Consider the following 23,697-nt stretch of genomic DNA (forward strand, 5'->3'; position numbering starts at 1 on the left):
TCCCCATTTCACTCACCCCCGAGCCCCTGGTAACCATTGTCCTAGTCATTGTTTCTCTGAGTTTGCGTTTTTCAGATTCCACATATAAGTGATACCATACAGTATTTGTCGCTCTCTATATGACGTATTTCACTTAGCATAATGCCGAGCTTCATCCAAGTTGTCACAAATGGCAAGATTTCCTTCTTTCTCAGGCTGAATAGTATTCCATTGTGTATATCTGCTATATCCATTCATTCACTGACAGACGCTTAGGTTGTTTCCGTAACTTGGCTATTGTGAACAATGCTGCAATGAACATGGGAGTGCAAATATCTCTACAAGATCCTGATTTCAATTCCTTTGGATATTTACCCGGAAGTGGGATTGCTGGATCATATGGTAGTTCTATTTTTAATTTTTTGAGGAATCTCCATACTGTTTTCCTCAGTGGCTGCACCAATTTACATTCCCACCAACATGCACAGGGTTCCCTTTTCTCCACACCCTCATCAACACTTATTATCTCTTGTCTTTTGATGATAGCCATTCTAACAAGTGTGAGGTGATATCTCATTATGGTTTTGATTTGCGTTTCCCTGATGATTAGTGATATTGAGCACCTTTTCATGTACCTGTTGGCCATTTGTATGTCTCCTTTGGAAAGCTATCTATTCAGTTCCTCTGCCCATTTTTAATTGGGTTGTTTGGTTTTTTTGCTACTGAATAACATGAGTACTTTATATTTTGCAATATTAACCCCTTCTCAAATATACAAATTGCAAATATTTTCTCCCATTCCATAGGTTTCCTTTTCATTTTGTTGACTGTTTCTTTTTCTGTACAGAAGCTTTTTAGTTTGATGTAAAACTTTATTTTTTGTATTTTTACTTTTGTTGCTTGTGCTTCCAGTGTTATATCCAAAAAATCATTGCCAAGACCAATGTCAAGGAGCCTTTTCCTTGTGTTTTCTTCTAGGAGTTTTGTGGTTTCAGGTCTTATGTTTAAGTCTTTAATCCATTTCAAGTTTATTTTTGTGAGTGGTATAAGACAGGGGTCCAATTTCACTCTTCTGCATGTGGTTATCCAGTTTTCCCAACACCATTTTTTTTGAAGAGACTATCCTTTCCCCATTGAGTATTCTTGGCTCCCTTGTCAAATATTAGTTGACCATACATGCAGGGGTTTATTTCTGGGCTCTTGATTCTGTTCCATTGATCTGTGTGTCTAATTTTATACTAGTACCATACTGTTTGATTACTATAACTTTGTGGTATAGTTAGAAATCCAGAAGTGTGATACCTCCAGCTTTGTTGTTCTTTTTCAGGATTGCTTTACCTATTTGGGGTCTTTTGTGGCTTCATACAAACTTTAGGATTGTTTTTTGTATTTCTGTGAAAAATGCCGTTGGAATTTCAATAAAGATTACATTAAATCTATAGAAGGAAACCATTTTTAATGCAAAGTTAACTAAAGGACCCCAAAGGCCTGGGGACCTGGCCAAGGGGGTAAGTGGGGCTGAAATCCCTCCTATTGTCCACTCATCAGACTAGCTGTTGGGAAGAAGGGGTGCCTTCTTCTAATTTGCACAAAGTGCCTTCTGCACAATGATGGTCCTGAAACCTGAATCCCTACGTGACTTTCTGGCCCAGATCTTGTCCTGTCTGTTGTCATTTTGTCTTACTAAGTTTCTAAGTTTATTTAGATACCTCCCTGATATAATTCAAAACCAAGAATCTCCTCAGAGCAAAGGAGAGCTGGCCACTGCTTTCAGGCAAAGCTTTTAACATCTCCCCATTGGGAAAGAACCACACTCCATGTAATTGGTGTTATTGCCACTGTGTAAATAAAGTCATTCAACACCAGAAAATCTGCAGTCACTCCTCAGGGCAGCACCCACCTAAAGAACTTGGGGAATTAGAAACCACAGGGAGCCTGAGTCTGGGGCTTTCGCTGCCACTAGCCAATCCTCCCCCAACCAAGACTGCTTCTGAACTTCAACCCTTAACTAAAAACCTCCCTTCCCCAAGGCCCATCTGGATGTCTGTATTTTTCTTACACTTTACTGACTTTAGAGTTCACTGCATGTTGTATCAGCTACACACGACTTCATTACAAACCTTTCACATGCTTATTCTGAAGCCAAACTACCTGGAGTCAATTGCCAGTGTCATCCATTACTGGGTGGCCTTAAATAAATTATTCATCATTTTTGAGATTCAGTTTCTTCATTTGTAAAATGGGGATAATAATAGACCTAATTCATATTAGGATTGAATAGTTTAACATTTTAAAGGGCTTAGAACAGTGCCTGGCACATGATGAGCACTCAATGAATGTTAGCAGTAGTGGCAGCTGTACTCAGTCTCTTATGACCTGCTACCCCGGTGTGCAGACACTGAGCTCCAGAGTCTAATTGGATTGTTCTCCTCTGAGCCAGTCTGCCGATAAACCAATCTGAACCAGTCTGCCTAGTGTTCCTGGTTTCCGGGTCTGACTTAACCAACTATGAGTTCAATAATCATGATAGTTAGGTAAGACCATCTCTCATATTTCATATAATTTTTATACAGCCACAAACTATTTTATGGCATTAAGATTAAAAGAATTTACTGTTCAATATAATATAATGATAGAGTGATATGTAAAATTGGCTATACACTTCAAATAACAGTTAAAGGCAAAATTGGCTATGTTCTTTTGAGCATTAATATCTACATTTTATTCTTTTAACTAAATATTTGACTTTAATTTTAGTCCAAAGAGGTGCCAACATAATTTGGTTTAGAAAATTCAAACTCCCAGAATTCTTACCAGCCTTAAAGGAACCAATGCAAATTTGCATATTGACATGGCACACAAATAATTTTCCCTAATATTCAATATAGGAAACCTATACACAATTATTTCAGTAAATTAAAGGTAATTTTAAAAATATATTACAGATATTTACCATCCTAACAACTTGTAGAATCACAGACTATATGGGCATCTGATTTTTTTTTCTGACCTGATCATGCTCTTACTTAGTCCTAGTAACACAGTCCTTAATTGGTAGAGTTCTGGGTTATCAGCTGTATGACTTTAGACAAGTTGAAGTTTTCTCATCTGTAATGAGCAAGTAATAGAATCTCTATTCATAGATGTGCTGTGAGAATTGAATGAGTTATTGCTCTTAGCCCAGTGCCTAGAAGGACAAATGCTAGCATTCCTCATCATCATCTTCTTCTTCCAAATACCCCAATAACTCACATCTGTGTGGTACTTTAACCGACAAAATAGAAGACATGGTGAAGTAACAAAGCGAACCCGCAATCACTTGAGCAGAGTCAGTGCCTATGCCTGGAAAGAATTTAGGCAAATAGAGAAACCAGACGATGCTCAAAAAGAACTTTTTTTTTTTCAAGCTGGAGAATGTTGAAGGAGATGGGTTTTCTTTCTGAGAGTACCACCTGATAGAATTTCACAAAGGTGAAAATGATTAATATAAGACTATCCTCTAAGAAGAGTGAGAGAGCATATGAGTACTAGACATTTCAGAAGAATAAGGTAAAGGGTAGAACTATAAATGGAATGTGATTTTGCTGGCAACAAAGCAGGAAGCAGAGCCCCTTGGCCTTTCACTGGTGAGTCTGGCCGGATAAGCCCTCCAGCAGCTTACAGCACTAGTTCCCAAAGTGTGGTCTCCGGACCAGCAGCCTCGGCTTTACCTGGAACTTGTAGGACATACAAGCTCTCAGGCCCTATTCCAGCCCTACTGAATCAGAAACTCTGAGATTGAGTCCAGACATTCTGCTGCAAGCTCAAGTCTGAGGACCACTATATTACAATCACTCAGAAAAACAGAGAAGTAAACAGGAAGACACAACCCTGTGTGATAAGTACTCTGTACAATGGTGATATTCCAAGGGAGCTATTGGGGTGAACTGGAAGGTCCTTACCCCAACCCAAAACAGGAGGTGAGTCTGAGATAAATCTTCAAATATGAGTGTGAATCAACCAGGTGGAGGAGGCATAAAGGACTGGGTTAGATTCCAGATCTCTGCACTTTCACAGAACACTGAACACAGCTCCACCATAAATGGTCACAGTTAATATTTGTTCAGCACTTCTTATCTGCCAGGATTTATACTAAACCCTTTACATGCATTATTGTGTTTAATCCTTAGGACATCCCTATAAGAAAAAGTACTATTATTCTTTCTGCTTTGTTGAAAGGAAACTGAGGTTTAGAAAGAAAATGTTCCTGAGAAGATGGCCAGGAAAATGTGATCAAGAGTACATATGGAGAGTTTGGCTTTTGTGGTGGGAGAAAGTAGACTTCCCAAAGTCACAGAAGGGAAAAAGATGAGTGCAGAGTGGATAGGTTCACAGATTTTTGTCTACAAATGTAGACACTGAGCAAAAGGCAATGCTGGGACTTGAGCCCAGTCAGTCTGCCAGCAGAGTCCATGATGCAAACCACTCCATTTTACTATCTAATTGCACTTACCAGACTGAATTATGATTGCCTGTTTATCTGCCTGCCCCCCACCCCTTCATTAGATGGGGGAGCTCTTTAATCTCTGAATTCCAGCCAAGGTCCTAGTACAAAATAGGCACTCAACTAATTTTTATTAAATTTGTGAATGAATGAATAAATAAATTATGACACTAAACTAATTTGTGTGGCTTATTTTAAGAACGGGGTAAGGAATATCTGCAATTAATTGTATATTTTTATTCTAATTTTAGAAAACTCTGGCCATAATTTTAGCCTGGTACGTGTGCTTTATCCTCAAGGAATCGCTTTTGTTTTTACATTTTGGTTCAGGTCCACTAAAAACAGTGTTTGTGAATATAATGGATATTTTGGTTATCATTCTAACAACCATTCTACCCGTCATCCATGTTGTTACACCATGTGGTTCTAGAAAAGCTGGCTTTACCCCTTATCCCAGGAATGACGTACATAACCTAGTCTAAGTTAATCATTGCAATCCACCCTCCAAACATTACTCTTGATTCATTTATGAGCATGTGATCTAGGCTAATATAATCAGAGAAAAATCTCAGGCCTTATGCTGGAAATTACACAGATAATCTCTATTTCTCAGAAGTATGTGATGTGCAGGTGCAAAAACTGGAATTGTTGTTGCCACTTTTCTACCACGAAAAAAGCAATCTGAGGAAGAAGCAGACACATACAGGGGGGTAGAAACAAAATAATTGCATCATGATTTAGTGTCCTGATCAAACTATGCCTGAAGTCCATATTATTGCTGGATTTCTCAATTTTTTTAATAAGTTCTCTATTATTTTGGCCAGTCTGTGCTGATTTTTTATCCTTGGGTGCAAGCTAACACTTCCTAACTGCTATAGTAGAACTCTTAATAGATCCCAGTTTCTGCATCCTTTCTCTTTCAACAATTAGAACCATATGTATGTTAACTAATGCCTTAGCCCTTCTATCTGGCAAACCTGATATTAAACAGGAGAAATTTCACCACCTTAACCCCAACCTCTTAAGAGGTTGGGGTTAAGCACCAGTACTCTTGCTTGTCCAGCTCTGACCTAGTGCCCAAATCTGAAACTTTCTGCCCTTTCTGACAATTGAATCTTTGTCTAATTTCTCAAGCCGCATAGCCTCACAGTAATCGTTGCACCCTGTCTCTGCTCTGACTAGTACCATACCTTGCTCTCAGCCACCTCTTTCCAGGGTTCAGTGTCCTGCCTCTCCACCCCAGCAAGTGCCTAACAGAGACACGTTTCTGAGTCTAACATCATCCTAGCAGCTGCTAAGTTATATTGAAAGCCAGTTACTTAATCTCCTTCAAACCTTTACAAAGGAAGTTCCCAAAAAATATTTCTTGTAACAATAAAGAAGGAGAGCTTTGGCACTTGTTTTTTTTTTTGGCCTTTTCTGCTTCAAATGAACTAAGAATGTGAAAATATAAGTTGCAAATAGCTTGGCAGTAAAAACAGCAATGCAGCTACTATTCAAGAAGTAATTGCATGGTCTCTGTAATAAAACACGGCCATCACGAACAATAGAGATTCTATGCACAAGAAAAATAAAATTTCTCTGTGTTGTTTTGTATTTTGTGTGTACATTTTGTCTCCTGCCACAAATTATGAGAACCTAGAAGACAAGTATGTTATCTTGTGTGTTTTATTTAAGTAGATCTTATTAAATTATGGTTGACTTGGAGGTAGCAGAGGTGGGGTAGGCAGCAACTTCCCTGGAAAAAAATGTGTGGAAAAATCTTTGCCAGCTTGTAAAGAGACTTTTGGATGATGATGATATGACTCTCATAGTGGACTTCTTCAGCAGTTTGGCTGCTTGCACTTTTAGCAACGTTTAATCTCTCAGTAAACATTCAGTGAGTACTTACTATGTGTTGGGCATTGCTAGATAAAAGGCACACAGGGGAAGAGAGAGCCATGAGCTTATTCCATCACTGTGTCATGAGTCTCCCTCAGCCCATGTAATTGTTACTCTTCCTGTAAGTGCTCTCCAAAGCAGCAAGACTCCAACTGAGGATGGTACCAGGTGCCAAGTGAAGAAAGGCACCAGAACTCTGGCTGGCAGCTTCAGTTCATGTTAAATTGTTCTTGGGGCAGAGAGTTTGAACATTAAGATCTTACATTAAGGCATTTGTATCTGGCAGATACCTGGTACACTTATCATAGGGGTGGATGAGGTGACCCTGTGGGCTGTGAAAATGTCAATTCTGGAGTGGAAATCTTGTTATCAACAGCCCATGGCCAACTCATATTCTCAGTGACATGAGAAAACTAAACTAGGCCTAGAAGAGTCAGCTTCACTTTCAGTGTCTTTTCTGCCTCGTGACTTCAGAATTTTAATTCTGTTGAGGGCAAATTGAGTTCTCTTATGAGAAACTGTAAAGCAGCATTATTACACAACACAGCTTTTGATACCTATAAGGAAAAGACAGGTGTTGTGCATCTCTGATGCTTTGTTTTCTTCAGTAAAGAGCTATTATAATAGGAAACAAGTAGTAAGCAGGCATTTTATTTGGGGTAGAATATACCTACTATAATCTGATAAGACTATCTGTAGATTGGATACCATTCCAGAGTCCATTATTTCTACCCATACAAAATATAGTTGAGATCAGGAGATAGCTGGTTCAAACGGCTCAAAATCATTTAGTAGTCACTAATGCAATTTCTGTCATCTTCTCACAAAAATGCTCAGGAGACAGAGAAGAGTGATAAAAATTCAAAATAACCTTGAAAACTAAAACTGAGACACAACGTAATGCCAGAATCTTCTTCTAAAAGGAATTATAGTAGTTACAGTGCAGAATGGAGCTAGACAGAGAATTTCATCTCATGGCAGCATAGCACAGTGGTCAAGAATATGCGCTCCAGAGCACGCAAAGCTGAATTGGCATTTCATGATTACCTAGCGAGGTGATCCTGGTAAAGTAAAATCTGTAAAACTTTCTCTTCTGTAAAATGAGGATAATAACAGTGCCACTAGTTTGGATTGAATTTTGACTCCCCCCCCCACAATTCATATGTTGAAGTCCTAACCCCCCATCCCCCAATATGACTATATTTGGAGACAGGGCCTTTAAAGAAGTAATTAAGATTAAATAAGAACATAAGGGTGGGACCCCAATCCAATAAGACTGGTGTCCCTATAAGAAGAACAGATCCCAGGGATGTGCACCCAGAGGAAAGGTCATATGAGCACATAGTGGGAAGGCAGCCATCTGCAAGCCACAGAGAGAGGTCTCAGGATAAAGCAACCCTGCCAACACCTTCATCTTGGTTCCGGCCTCCAGAACTGTGAGAAGTAAATTTCTGTTGTTTAAGCCATTTAGTCTGTGGTATTTTACTAAGGCAGCCCAAGCAAACTAATACAACCACCCTCATGGAGTGTTGTGAAAACCAAATGAGTTAATGAGTATAGAGCCTGGAACAAGGTAAATGCTCATGGAAGTCTGTTCCTATTATTGTTATTAATTCATAAACAGAGACCATGTGGAAAAGGGTGGAAGGATACTTCCTACATCCCTCATCATCTGTCCCAAAATTCCTTTGTGAAATTAACCAGGGAATATTAAAACCCTGCTTTTGATGACAAGGACTGGGTTGGGGCACATTTTGAGAGAAGTAAGACCTGGTCCACAGCATGAAGCCACCTCCATGCACACCTTCCTTGTTCAGATGACACCGAGATCCAAATTGCATTCCCGATTTTCCAACACATGCAACAGATATGAGGGGCCAGCAGCAGCTAAACCATGGTCCACAGGGAGTTTCCTATATTAACCCACCATCATCCACATTCTTCTCAAGGAATGAATTCCTGACAGCTAGAAATATCTAGCCCTGGAAACAATGGAAAGATGGAAGTTTGGGACTGGGGTGGAATCACTGTTATTTCCCCCCCTATATTAAGAGTCTTTCTCTTAAGAACTTTCTAGAGACACTGCTCATGTAGATGGGTTATATGTGAAATAAACTGTCTACCACTGCACTGCCCAACCACTCCCCTCCTCTTCATTTCTCTAATTCAGGGAAACCTGCGTTATCTATTTGGTTGATATGTACACATAGACATAAGTACATGAAAATATTAACAGTGGTTTCCCAGTACTCACAGAATTATTAAAGCTTCCTGTTTTATTTTTTCTTCTTTTTTTGTACATTTATATCTGCTAATTTTGTATGATAAATATGTGCTATTTGCATAATTTTTAAAGTAGAATTTTAAAATCCTAGAGCTTTTATAGAAAATTCATATTTTCTTGAAAAAAGTAAAACCCTTCAATATCAATTATTTGAATAACTAAAGAATTGTAGTTTCTTATTTTGTTAGATATTGATATTGTTATTTATATTAATATTGTTATCAATATAATAATTTTTGTTATTGATATTGTTATTGATATTATCATTATTTTGTCATTGATATTGTTATTCATTTGCATTTAATTATCCAAAAAAGTTGTTTTGATTTTCCGTGGCACTTTGTGTGTGTAGATTCCATTTTAAAAACCTAGATTCTTAAATTGCCACAAATATAAACCATTTCCAAAGTCTATCTCTTCTTCAATTTTCCTGCCTGGAATTCAAAATAATCCTTGAACAATATGTTGAAAGCTATAGCCCAGGCTCTAGTTATTTCAGCGTGGGTCACTTAACCACAGAAACTGAATTTTGATGGAGTTGAACAAGGATGGCTTGAGGTATTATGTGTAATAGCCAGTTACAGATGAGTTCTGAGATTGTTTAAATTAATCTGGAGATTCTCCTTGAGAACCTACTTATCCCTTGTGAGATCCTACTGGATTTCCAGCAGCTCAAGACCATTCCTGCTACCCCATCCAGATGACCTCCTCTCACTGACCTTTCCCAAATTCTCTTTTCTCCTTTCAAGACTTTTCTTATTTGGGGTCTTATCCTACAAAGTTCTTACTTATCTGGGGAAATGATAAAATCATTTATACTGTAGGGTATAAATTATCCCAGAGGAAGACAAATACAGTAACAAAGTAACAAATGCATTTTGTATATAGGTGCTATGTTTGATTAATACTTTTTACCGACACAGTACTTTGCATATGTATATAGGGTACATAGGAGGCACTCTGGAAGTAGAGTGACGAATTTTAGAGAAAAATACCTAAGATATCCTTCCCAAAATTTGGCCTAAAATGTAGAAATTTTTCCTCATTTCAAAGCTATTCCCTTGCTTCAGATGACCTTGAACCGACCTTTTTCTCTGAACATACTACAGTTTACCTGGGTGAATCATCAAGCCCCAAACACACAGCAGAGCCTGGCCCTACTGCAAATAAACAAACTATTAATCATTTCAAACTACGAACTCCCTTTAGTACAGTAATCTATACACAGGCCACACTCAACACATGTTGTTGGAGATTATGATTAATAGTATGAACATTAAAGACACACAGTAGTCAATAAACACTTGTTGAATAACTTGATTTAACAGCAAATTGAGAGTGTGTAGTTAAGAAAAAAACAAATGAGCTTTTTTTAAACTGGAGTTATTTTCTCAATGTGCAGTGCTTGCCATTTCTAAATTGCCATCTAAAATGTGTTTTCTTTTCACATTCTATATGTTTTTTAAATTTGTGTACTTTTATCTAATGTCATAGAAAGTGTTCTATTTTCACACATCAATTAAAGAAAGATTATAATTAAAATAACAGATTATTAAAGACTTTTGGCAAAATCATTTGTTGTGAAATTTACCAAAGCAATAACTTAAGACTCATCAAGAAGACCTAATAAAATATAAGCTAAGGTTAGCAATGCAGACTACTCAAACATTTAGTATAAAATGCTACTCCTTTTCTTCTTAACAATATTTCCTAAAGGATAGATCAATCAAACCTATTTATCACAAAACATTAATGACAGAATATTTGCAAAGACCTACCTAAGAAGTTTTCACAAATTTGAAAATATATCTCTTTTGCTGGCTTTGAAGAATATAAGAAAGTGTCATTTTCTAATAAAGTATTTCTTTATCATATGTCTAAGAGGTCTTATCAGTTTTACTGGTGTTGCTTTCCTTCTCCCTTTGAGGATGGTAAAATCATTGAAACATCAATTCTGCAAATTAAATACCATATGTAAAATATTACTATACGTACATATTTAACAACTGATCGCTACAGCATATAAATTTATGAACACAAAAATTACATACATAACAATTTATCATACAAGGTGATCTTACCTAATTACACCATAGGACTATATCATCAGATTTTGAGATTGCATTTTAAATCAACTCATTTCCATAGAAATTAGCATATTCACAAGTAATAAAATTGAGTTTCTTTAATAATCACTTGGTATTTGTTTTTTTGTATATATCTGACTTGAATTTCAAATTCACCAGTTTTGATGAGTGATTTTTTTTTTGGTGAGGAAGATTAGTCCTGAGCTAACATCTGTTGCCATTCCTCCTCTTTTTCCTGAGGAAGATTGGCCTGAGCTAACATCCGTGCCCATCTTCCCCCACTTTGTATGTGGGACGCCGCCTGCGTCCGAACCTGCAAACCCCAGGCCACCAAAGCGAAGTGCGAGAACTTAACCACTACGCCATCAGGCTGGCCCCGGGTGAGTGATTTTTTAATGAAAATGAAATAATGTTTCATAAGAGAATATTCATTGAGATTAGAGAAAAATACATAAAGCTTCAAATCATCTGTGTTCCATTTTCTGGTTTATTTTCTCCTATACCCCTTTCTAGGAATCTCTCTTGCTCAATGGCATCAGCTAATATCCAGGATAATAAACTATCATTGAATTTTTAAAGAAAGTCTTGAAAACAAAAGACGTAGGGCCCCAAGGAGGAACTCCTAACTCTATCTTAGTCTTCACTGTGCCTCCTGTGGCTCCTAAGGTGATGCTCTCAATAGAAGTGCACTCAGTCATTCACACCATCACTAATATTCTGAGTGTCAGTAAGTATGTGCCAGGTTCTGCACCAACCACTAGGATAAACAGAGAATAAGACCTGGTTCCTCCTCCTAAGGAGTTTAGAGGCTACCAAGGAATATGGGTCGTAAAGTGATTTACAGTAAACATACCATAAATGTCGGTAATGGGCTGCAATTCACTTGAAAGGCAATGAGTCAGGTAGATTTGAGCAACAAATATCTGCCCAGTGCTGTCACCTGTTTCACTTACTTGCAAGGCCAGCTCTCAATCCATTTTTCTAAGTATTGGAACACATTATCAAATAACAGCTCACTCAGATATGTACCAGATGCAAAACTAAACATTTATTTTGGATTATTGAGGAACTGGTTCTCCTGTTGTTAAAACTCTTTTATATTAACCAGGTACTTCTATTCATAGCCCCTTCATTAATACAAATCCAGGGAATGATGGTGCCCTAAATAAATAATAAAAACTAAATTAAAATAACTGCCTAAAAATATCCAGTTTTGGGGGCCAGCCTGGCGGTGTAGCAGTTAAGTTCACACTCTCTGCTTTGGCAGCCCAGGGTTCATGAATTCAGATCCCAGGCACAAACACACACACCACTCATCAAGCCATGCTGTGACAGTGACCCACATACAAAATAGAGGAAGATTGGCAGAGATGTTAGTTCAGGGCCAAGCTTCCTCACCAAACAAAAATCCAGTTTTTAATTACACAAAGTCTACTTCTATGAAGTAATCTAGCGTGCACATGCATGCATGAGTTCATGTGCGTGTGATTAATTTAAATGTGCAACAGAAGTTCCCATCTTCTGGGTCATTTCACCAAGTTCTGTTGCCCTTTTTTGCTTCTCGGTACACTGACTGACAATAATATCCAGCTCCTGGTTCACATTGTTCTTGACCACAGGGTACTATGCCTCTACTCACCTCTATTTTATGCTTCATAGCAATAAATTACTAATTCTGTTTAAAATATTTTAAATTGTTCAGTTTTAACAGCCGAACATGTTAACTCATTGCACCACAGAGACACAGAATTGTTCAATTTTACAGAGAAATGTGTAACAAGATAAGATTTTCTGACTTATTTATCTTGGCCTATCCCAATCATCATTATATTTTGAACAATTCTTGAGATAATAAGTTTTATTTTAAATTTTAGTTCTGTGCATGATTGTAAGTTTATAAGCAAAACAGAACTAAATAAAAAAAGTTGCTATTTAATTTTATCTAAAAGTATTAGTGCTCTTAAGCAGTAACTGAATAAACATTCGCACGTGTTGCAGATTTTGAGGAACAGACTCCTTTAGTTACTGCAGTATTTACCTGATCATATACAGTCATGCGCTGCATAACAATGTTTTGGTCAATGACAGACCCCACATAGGACAGTGGTCCCATAAGATTAGTACCATACAGCCTAGGTGTGTAGTAAGCTGTACCATCTAGGTGTGTGTGAGTGCACTCTATGATGTTCGCACAACCATGAAATCACCTAACAATGCATTTCTCAGAACATATCCCCCTCATTAAGCAACGCATGATGGTATAGACATCTTCTATTTATTCTCACCACGATCAAATCAGATACCTTTTCATAATAGCCACACAATGGGGAGAACTAGATTCTGATTCTTTTTCTCTGTGACTCAAGAAATACACTTAAACTTTCTCCTTTCATATGTAAAAAGTGGAGCGGGGAGAAGAAAAAAAAACCTCTAGGTTGCTGTCATCTTTTCTGCATTTTTAGTCATTTTTTTATAAAAAATTCATTGTATAGTAGGCACTGGGCTGTAAACTAGAATACAAAAGTGAATAAATAATACATGGTCCCTGTCCTAAGGCGTTCATAGTCTATTAGGAGATAGAGACCTATAAACATAATTGTATCGTATTTGAAAAGGATAATAATAGTTAATATTTAATGAATCTTAAGTATATCCTAAGTATAAGTATCCCACATGTATTATTTAACTTTTTTCTCCACAATAAAATAATCATTAAGGAAACATCATCATTACCCACATTTCACAAATGAAGACACTGAAGCCTAGAGAGTTTGTGTGACTTCACCAAAGCCATGCAGCTCAAAGTGCGTAGGGGACAGAGCTGAGATTTGAATTCTGTGGTCTGACTTCAGGGCTCACAGCCTTAACCACTAGGTATACAGCATCCGAGAGGAGGAATAATAGCACAGAATGCTATGAAGACATAAGTAAAAGCAACTAGGAACAGAGACAGCCACACATCCCTGTTTGGTTGGACAGTCTATCTTACACTTGTTTTCCTAGGATCACTTTTAATAGTGCTCATCAAAATATCTCATGAGGATGATAATTACATGGTCATCCTATTCCTAGAGGAGACTACAGTTGAGCTTATGTCTAAAGCAGCAAGTGGGAGTTTGCCAGCTGGAGAATGAGTGGTTCAGGGAGGGAGGAGCCTGCTCCAGGCAAAGGGAATACCAAGCACCAAAGCAAGGAAATGGAGCGCAGCTCAGGAAGGAGAGCCCGCAGGCAGATCTCAGCACACCACTAACTAGCTGCAAATATTCTCTACACCACAGCCAGATTGAGCTTGTAAAAGCAAATTATATTGTGCCAGTCCTCTGACAAAATCCTGTCAGTGGCTTCCCATTGCTCTTAGAATAAAGCCCATATTCCTTACCATACCTTCCAAGGCCCCAGCAGATCAGTTCTGCCCACCTTTCTAGCCCCAACTTCTACCTCCTTCCTGCATGCTCACTGTGCTCCAGCCTCAATCTCTCCTCTATGGCCAACTTCAGGCCTTTCCCGTGATTCCCCAATTCCTCAGGGAGGTACTTCCCTGCCTAAAGTAGGCCTCCCACTCCCTAGCTCCACTGTATTATCTACCCCAGCACCCTGTCTACTTCCCTCATAGCTTCATCCATCAGTTAACTATTTTGTATATTTATGTTGTGTATTTATTGATCCTCTGGCTCTGACATTAGAAGGTCAGCCCTTGAGGTCATAAGCCTCATCTGTGATGTTCACAGGTATATTGCTCCTACCAGCAAAATGACCCGCAACATACAGATGTTTTATGAATTTTAACTGAATGAATGAAGGGTTAGGTACCATACTGATGTATTACCCCTCTAAGAGTACTTGTATTTTAAAGAAGATAAAAACAGAGGGCAATGTCTAACACATGGGAATGCCCTCTAATGTTAAATTTCAAGGCATACGTGAGAAAGAGATTCTTCTAAATACTTCAATCCTTACCTGATGATATATTCAATTTTGCCTACCACTTAAGTGCCATGGCCATTAGAACAATACAACAACCACTGCCACCATCTGCTGAGTTATATTATATGCCAAGTACTTTACACATATTATTAGCTAGTTTCTTATTTGCTTTGGGGTAGCAATATCTTTCTGATCCTTTGCCACTGACACTTACAAAGGACCTAAACATTGAAATTTAAAAAAATGGCTAGGGGCCAGCCTGGTGGTGCAAGCGGTTAAGTGCGCGCGCTCTGCTGCGGTGGCCCAGGGTTCGCCGGTTCAGACCTGGGCTCGCACTGACGCACCGCTTGTTAAGCCATGCTGTGGTGGCGTCCCATATAAAGTAGAGGAAGATGGGCACAGATGTAGCTCAGGGCCAGTCTTCCTGAGCAAAAAAGAGGAGGATTGGCATCGGATGTTAGCTCAGGCCTGGTCTTCCTCACAAAAACAATAAAATAAAATATTGGGGCCCGCCCGGTGGTGCAAGCGATTAAGTGTGCGTGCTCTGCTGCGGCAGCCGGGGTTCGCAAGTTCAGATCCTGGGCGCACACCGACGCACTGCTTGGCAAGCCATGCTGTGGCGGTGTCCCATGTAAAGTGGAGGAAGATGGGCACGGATGTTAGCCCAGGGCCAGTGTACCTCAGCAAAAAAAGAGGAGGATTGGCAGATGTTAGTACAGGGCTGATCTCCTCACACACACACACAAAAAATGGCTAGATATTTGGTTCCTAGCGCATCTATAAGAATAGTATAGGAAGTCAGAATAACTTATTTCTCTTCTGTGAAGTAAATACTACACAATTTTAAACATTACGTATATTAATATTATTGGCACTTTTGGTAAGCCAACAAAGACATAATTATCTTTAGTATATGTTAAGGTAGGATATTTTTAACATTCACTGAAGTAAATTTCAAAACTGGCAGGCATATAAACAAAAAGGTGAAAAGTTTTAAGGGTACATGATACACAGGAGGGTATATGAAACTGGGAGTGTTATCAAAATGAGAATAGCCTGTTAAGATAATGAAAATTGGAAAATTCTAGCAAAAAGAATTATATTAGGAAGGAAAACACATTAAGAAAAGCATAAGAGATTCTTGTAATGAATTTTAATTCTTTCCCCAGCCTTTGTTGTTATTTGCTAAGGAACTTAGTGAAGGTTGAAAACCAAAGTTTACTTTCTCATTAGTTTCATTCCTTTCCACTGGTAGACATCAATTCTCTCCTTTCCTGTGCCCTCACTTCAGAAATACATGGAACTAAAACGCATAAGGTAGTCATATTCCCCTCACAGTACTTAAATAGACATTAGCATCACAATGAAGTCAAATAGCTTAGGGTACAATGTAAATTACCTACAGAAGCAACTGAGAAGAGAAAAGATATTCTGGGATAGTGACATTCTAAGAATTTTCCTCATTATTATCATATAAACATTTCTATAAAAAAAAATCAGGTGGAACAAAATAATTTAAATAGCCAACCTTTGATTGCCTTTCCATTCTTGAAATACCAGAGCACCAACATAAACATCCATAAACAATGACTGAGCATCTGTTACACATGACACTATCTCTAGGCTCTGAGGATATAAAGAATTTTAGGCAAAGGCCTCTCTATATGACGGGCTAGACATCCAGCTAGTTACACAGAACATGTATGTGTATTTAATAAATAACAAGTCAATCACAGGATTTACATGATAAAGGAATTAAGGCAAAAAAAAAGACAGAGTGAGGACTTTCAGATAAGCAGACCTTGGCTTTACTATTAGAATGAGCTTGGATAGTTTACTCAGCTTCCGCTAATAAATTCTTAGTAAGTACTAATAAATAAGGATTAAATAGGAAATTAAACCAGTTAATGTATGTAAAGTACTTGGCACCTAATAAAACTCAACAAATGGTGGCAGTGGGTATTGTAGGGTAGTGGATGTCCTAGCTTATGGCTATGGCAGTCAGGTGGCAGGTTACAGAAGATGTAAATAGTCATTATCATGGCTAGAAAATCTGGAGGCCTCACACTTGCCACATCTGACGTGAGGGCAGGATCTCACACCTGTCACACTCTGTCCCCAGGGTGTACATGAGGTGTCCTCAGGCTGTGCTGAAATGTGTCAGTATCACACAAATGTCACACAGGGTTCCACAGACCTGCGTGTGTGTGTCTCTGGGCTGTGCTGCCATCTCAAAACACTCTCCTGTCATAAAGATATGAGAAGTTTTTCTTCCTCTAGATGAAGCCAATAAGCTAACAGATAGTCGCTCCAATTATCACGTGAAGTTAGGATGGACCTACGTGTGACAAATGGTGCTGTCAAGTCCTCTTGAGGACTAGTTTTTGCTTATCTTGAAAACATGTGTGTAATGGGTTGTATCTGCTTGGCTACACTGGGGCACAAGATAGTTTTCTGTTTTCCAATGTCTTAGCATATTGCTCGTGATGCCCATCACATTCTGGTTCAATGCTTGTTCAATGATAAAAGTGTTTTCTGTCTACTAAAAAAAATCTGGAGGCCTTACATTCACAAAGAAAATTGTGGATGTTATTTTTTGTAAAGGGGAATAATACAAGTATAGTATGAAAATGATGTGGTGCTTCACCTGTTGTGTAGTGTCAGTACTAAGTAGCCTGGTTTTCCCGGAATGTGGATCCTGTATGAGTAAGTAATGGGTAAAAGCCTGGGAGGTTTCCATTGCCAGGCAAAGCATTTTATCCCATGGGAAAAAGAGAGTCGATATAATTTTAAGCAGGGAAGAGGCATGGGTAAGGAGATTGTCTTAAAGAAAGCAACCTAAAAGTAGAATACAAGATGTGTTGAAAAGGTAAAGACTTGAGAGATCCACAAACCAATAGGGAGACTGTTGCAATATTCATATAAAAGAAGTGCATCTAAGAGATCTTTCCCTTTATAAGGCTGAAGATGCCTTATAAAAATACCTGTGATGATATTCTGACAGCTCATGGAATTCCACCAGACTTTACTTCCCACCCTCCACTTCAGACCCATTTCTTCAAGACTTTTGTCCCCTGTTTCCATCATTTTGCCTCAACTTAGACTCTCACACTCTGTCTAGCACCTTTGCGAAGGAGTGCTAGCCAGGCTGGCCGCCTGGTCTCAATATGGGCTTCGCCATAGGAAGCTACCTATCGAATCATGCTTTGCCTCTCCTACCAGCACACCCTACCCTCGTGTTTAAGAAACCAGCCTGAGTCCAGAGCTTTGGACTCCTGCTAATCTGAGAGGATAAATCAGAAAAGAATTGTAACTAATTTGATGTGGAGACAAAGAAGAGAGAAAAGCTAAAGTTGCTGCAATGATTTCAAGCAGGACTGACCATAAGAAATATGTCCAACTGGCAGATAGAGATGGGGAAATAAGTTTCGAGGGAAAATGTCACGGTCAGGGTAGAAGATTGAGGAGCATCTCAGTGAGCCTCCTAAGGAAAGACTCTTGTGAGGAAACAGCAGAGTGTCAAGGACTAAGTCCACATTCAGGTCAGGAGGAAGAAGTACAACCAGCAAAGAGATAGAGGGTGACAGAGCAAGAAGGCATTTAGATAGTGAAAGATGAGGAAAGAAGGAATCAACACTTAGAGGCACTGCAAACAGCAAAGAGGTCAACAAGAACAAGGACTGATAAAACCCCTCTTTTTCCTAATAGAGCTTAATTTCCTAAAACATTGCTTGTGTTTATAACGGTATAACATAACAGTAGATAATAGAGGTAGTCTTAAAACAAAATGACTATTAGTTCCAACATATTTCTAATCTCAAAATGTGTCTCCAACTGGAAGCGGCATGTGTTAGTTTAGCTCATTTTAAAAAGTTTAAAAATATATATAATATGACTCCAAGTATTTTTTTTTCCAAATAAAAAGAAATTTAGACTTTAGTATTTTCACTAGGTTACTAAAAACACATCTATTTTGTCTGTTGGAGATTTCAATTTTTCTAAGATCCTTCCTCAAATCATCCAGTTTTATGACTTAAGCACTCTGCTTAACCTGTGGCTTCCCTTCTCTGCTTGAACTCACTTTTTCCACAGTGATGTCACAGACAGCTATATTTTAAATATACATCACAAATAAGTTAAGATCTTTTTTTCTAGACTCAGTCTACACCAAGCCATGCTAAAGATTCCTACATTTCAAATATTTGTTTCAGAAAGTCTCTGTATTCCTCTCCTTTTCAGTATTTTGGCCTCCCACTGTTTAATCTAAAGGAATAAATTAATTGTGGTTATGTCCTATGTTTTCATTATTTCTGTTTATGGTATACCATATTTCTGTCAAATATGCCGTGTATACTATTTATCACTATAATGCTGGAATTTCCCTTTTCTTTAAATATAATGTATTTACATTCCCTTGTCTTTAAATGTAATTTTTTATTATGATGTTTAAAGCACTTATCTTCAAAATAATTGGCCTGCCGCTATGGATTGAATTTTTAAGTCCTTTTTAGAATAAAAGCATAGAGTGTGAACTTTGCCCAATACCCAAAATCCCATTTTCTCTTTAAATGCTCTTATAGCTTCAGACAGACATAAAGCCAGAACAACACATCAAATTCTGCACTGCCCTGTAGTAAATAATGATAACTACCATTTGTTGGGGCCACTATGTGCCAGGCAATAGGCTAGGGTTTTACATACACTATTTTATATAATCATCACTCCTTCTTAATAGAGTGGGTAACACCATTCTTATTTTACAGAAAAGGTAGCTGAAGCTTAAAGAGGTTAAAATTGTGCTCAATTACATCACTAGTAACTGATGGCACCTGCATTCAACCTAGCTTTTTGCCTGACTTCAGAGTCCATGCTTTCTACTATATACACGCCCTCTCCTACAAATCATCCTAAAATTTGAAAAATAGTTATAAATGCCCAGTGTAAATATATTTGAATCTCGTTGTAGTTTTAAAGTACCAAATTATACTGGTGGATGATACTAAAATACCAACAATTATTAACCTGAATTTACCTAAGTAAACACTTCTAAATAAGTTGAATTAAAAATTGTATAGTTCATCAGACCTTCAAAGATGTAATTTAAATATTTGAACTACTTTATCACATGACATACTTAAAATGAAAAATATGTTCTACCAACCAGTGGAGTAGATATTTTCCTTATGTTTGCTGCAACTTATCCTCTCTATAAAATGAGATTACAAAGCCGCTTGAAGAGTATCTGTGTCCTACTGTAATCTGTGTGATGTTCTTCTCGATGTTGGCACTCTGTTAATATTTAATAATAAAGGGATTTAAACCACAGAAACAAGCAGAGAGAACTAACTAGCATTCAAACTAGAACAACATTCCCAAAAAGCATTCAGCAGAAAATCAGTGCATGAGAATGGATCACGAAAAAAGGTGGTGGGTGTGAGGGAGGACAGAATAAATTGGTGGCTTCAACTGAAGTACCCAAGATACAATAGACAGAAAATTCCAAAGTAATAGTCTAGACGAAGATGCAGTTTTCAATGAAAATCAGGAAATAATTTTATGATTTTAAAATATCCTTACCCACAAGTGAGATATTTTGCATGTCATCAATTTTAAGACTCATTTCTTTCACATTTTAACATTTCTGAAGTTAAATATGTCTTACATTTGATGGCATATCATAATCATTGACATTTTTTATTCTTTCTTAGTGATACATAAAATAAACGGTGCATTTATAATAGACCATGTGGTAGCCAGCATCCAAGATGGCTCCCAATGACCCTCACCCTCTGGCATTCATAGCCTTCTGTAGTCCCCTCCCACACTGCACCAGGGATGGGCTATATAATCAATAGAATGTCATTTCCAGGATGAGGTTATAAAAGACACTGCTGTTTTGTTTTGGTCTCTCTCTCTCACATCACTCACTCTGGGTTTTGGGGGAAGTCGGGAGCTATTTCACAAACAACTCTATGGATAGCTCACAAGGTAAAGAAATGAGGTCTTTTATAAACAGCCAGCAAGGAATGAAGCCTCTTGTCAACAACCTCATGAGTAAGCCATTCGGAAGCAGATCTTCCAGCCCCGGTCAAAACATCAGGTGATGGCAGCCTGGCCGAAACCTTGACCACCACCTCATGCGAGGCCCTGAGCCAGAACAACCTTTTATTGCTCCAGGATTCCTGGCCCTCAGAAACTATATGTGATAATAGATGTTTGTCATTTTAAACTGCTGATTTGGGGAATAATTTTTTATGCAGCAATAGATAACTAATATAGATGGTCTCTTAGATTCGATGAAATAGAATAAAAGAGGATTTATGAGAAGCATTTATTTAAAGAGACCCTTTAAAGTACTGTGAGTTCACTCCCCACCATCACCAAAGAGAGCTGAGAATGGAGACGTGTCTGTCCCTCACTTCAAATCTATAAGGGGCTTTAAGAGTGATAGAGAGGATAATGTGTGACCACTGTAGTTGGGAGCACACAAAGTAAACCAGAGGCTGACACCTGAAAAAGCCAATAAACAAGAAACCATGATTGGCTCCTATGGCAGGGAAAAGGGTGTGGTGGCCACCTTGGCTTGGCTTCAAGACCCGAGTTTGTCAGGTCAAAGGATATGTAAATGTATTCCAGAGGTGGGCCGCCTGAAAAGAAAGTCATCTGCAACTATTTAAATTTGGCAAGAGGATCACCTGGAAGAGGGAGAGAGCTCAACAGAGTGAGTCTGTGTGGGGTAATCACCAGAAAACTAAGGCTGAGGGAAGCTGCAGCAGGGAAGGCAGAGCATCACTGCCTATGTCAGAAAGATGCAGGGAAGCTTTCAAAGCCCCCAGGTAGGTAACTTAAGAACTTTCTGTCTCTCTTCTCTCCCTCTCTCCTCTTGCTCCTACAGAGGGAGGATCTTGTAATGGCAGCTGGCTAGAGAGAGATGCCCTCACTACAGCTAGCCGCAGCTGGGGGAGGGAAGAAGATTTAATTAATGACCTAAGATGCTGTTTCCAACTTAACGTAAACCAAAGGTTTTATTACTGAGTAACCAGAAAATCTGGCCTTGTCAAGCTTTCATCTAGGGGCTAGGGAAATACATATCCCTGAAATATTTTGGAGAGATGGTGAGAGACAAAAATAAGTTTGCATTTGAATTGCATCCCATGAATTGTGCTCATTAAACACACCAGTTCCACAAGTTTGGGAAATCCTGCATACTGCAGCCACCTTTTAGGGACACATAAAATATCCAAAACATCAGGAAAGTTGCGTGCTTAATTTTCTTTAATCCTGTATATCCCAAAGTTGTTTAAGCATGGATAATCCTCCCTATTATTTCTTCCAAATATTATCTCCCCCTCATTTTCTGTAGTCTCCCTCTGTTCACTTATCATCTACGTTCTAGAATCAGCCAGTTCTTGTTGTGCACGTCACCTTGCCCAGTTCAGCCTGGGCTTCCCCACCTTTAAAATAGAGTTAATAATAGTACCTACCTCATATGTCATTTGAAAGGATGAAGTAGTTCAATGAATGTAAAGTATTTAGCACATAGTAAGTATTCTATAAATGCTAGAAAAGGAAAAAATATCTACAGAAAGTTGGTACCTAATTTTTCATTTTTTCAACTTGATCACTTTTTTCAAGGAAAATATTAAAGCCGCATTAAATGATCAAATGTGGTTTCCAAGTCAATGAAAATTCTCTATGTCCCTCACAACTACAGCTCATAGCTGTGTTGGTAGCTCAGTGTCTAGTGCTCTCCTCATCTTCTCTGGCCTCACATAGTTGCCCTCCTTAGAGTTCCATTCATATTCCCATGGATCAAAATCACTCCTGTTTTATCTCATCACAATCTTCCGTCCTTCAGAGCTGCTAGAGAGTAGGTGGTCTTTGAACTGCTGACAAACATGAACTTTGTCTTATTTATCTCTGAATCCACAGCACCTACCTAGGTCCAATTACATATCAGGTGCCCAATGATTAAGGAAAAAAAAATGAAAGAGGGAAAGACGGCAGAAGAAAAAGATGGTTAAAATGAGATGTGAAGAGCAGATTGCACAAAGTTCTCTAGTGCATATAGACAGCTTGAAAGAGTTGAACTAATTTATATAAATAAATCTCTATTTCGTATTTCTCCCTTGAATATGCTGGAAATGTTAAACTCTACTTCTGTTACTTTAGTGATTACCCTAAAATATACAATGTATATTTATCTTAATATCGGACAATATAACTTTTTCCCCTCCTCTCAATGACTATAAGGACTTTGAATACTTTAACTCAGGCCACACCGTCTCATCTTGAAAGCCACTGTTTTCCAGTATTTTAATTCACCTTCATCTTTTTAACCCACAAATTAGTTATCGTCATTGATGCTTAACATGCTCAATGGTTTTTTTTAGATTTATCTACATGTTTACCAGTTTCTTTGCTCACCATTCCTTCTTCTCAGATCTTCCTTCTGAGATTATTTTGCTTCTTCTTGAAGTAAATCTTCTAGAATTTTCTCTAATGAGCATCTGTTATGCAATAGTTCTTGAAAAAGAGTTTTACATAGCATAGAATTCTAGGAGGAGAATTCTAGAATTCTAGTTTAATAATAATTTTATGTCAGCCCTTTAAAAGTTTTATTACAATATCTTCTGGGTCCTATTGTTGCTATGTAGAAATTAATTGTAAGTAATTATTGTGCAGCTTTTAAGATCTTCGCTTGTCTTGAAGTTCTGCAGTTTCACTAGAATATATCTCAGTGTGGATTTATTTTTAAAGAATCTCCTAGGGATTCACTAGGCCTCTAGAATTAGTTTCATACCCTTCATCATTTTTGGATAATCTTCACTGTTATTTCTTCCAAATATTATCTCCCCCTGGTTTTCTGTAGTCTCCTTCTGGAACTCCAATTAGATATATATCATGCCCTCTTACTCCTTCTTACATGTCATATATCTCTCTTTTGTATTCTCCTACTGTACACCACTATTCTCCAGGGCATGTTACAGTTCATCATTTCTTTCCTTATCATGTCAAATCTGCTGTGTAAACAGTCCTTTGGGTTTCTCACAAATTAT

Source organism: Ceratotherium simum, chromosome 8 (assembly GCF_057802395.1).
Source record: "Ceratotherium simum simum isolate JZ-2026a chromosome 8, ASM5780239v1, whole genome shotgun sequence".
NCBI classification, from domain to species: domain Eukaryota; kingdom Metazoa; phylum Chordata; class Mammalia; order Perissodactyla; family Rhinocerotidae; genus Ceratotherium; species Ceratotherium simum.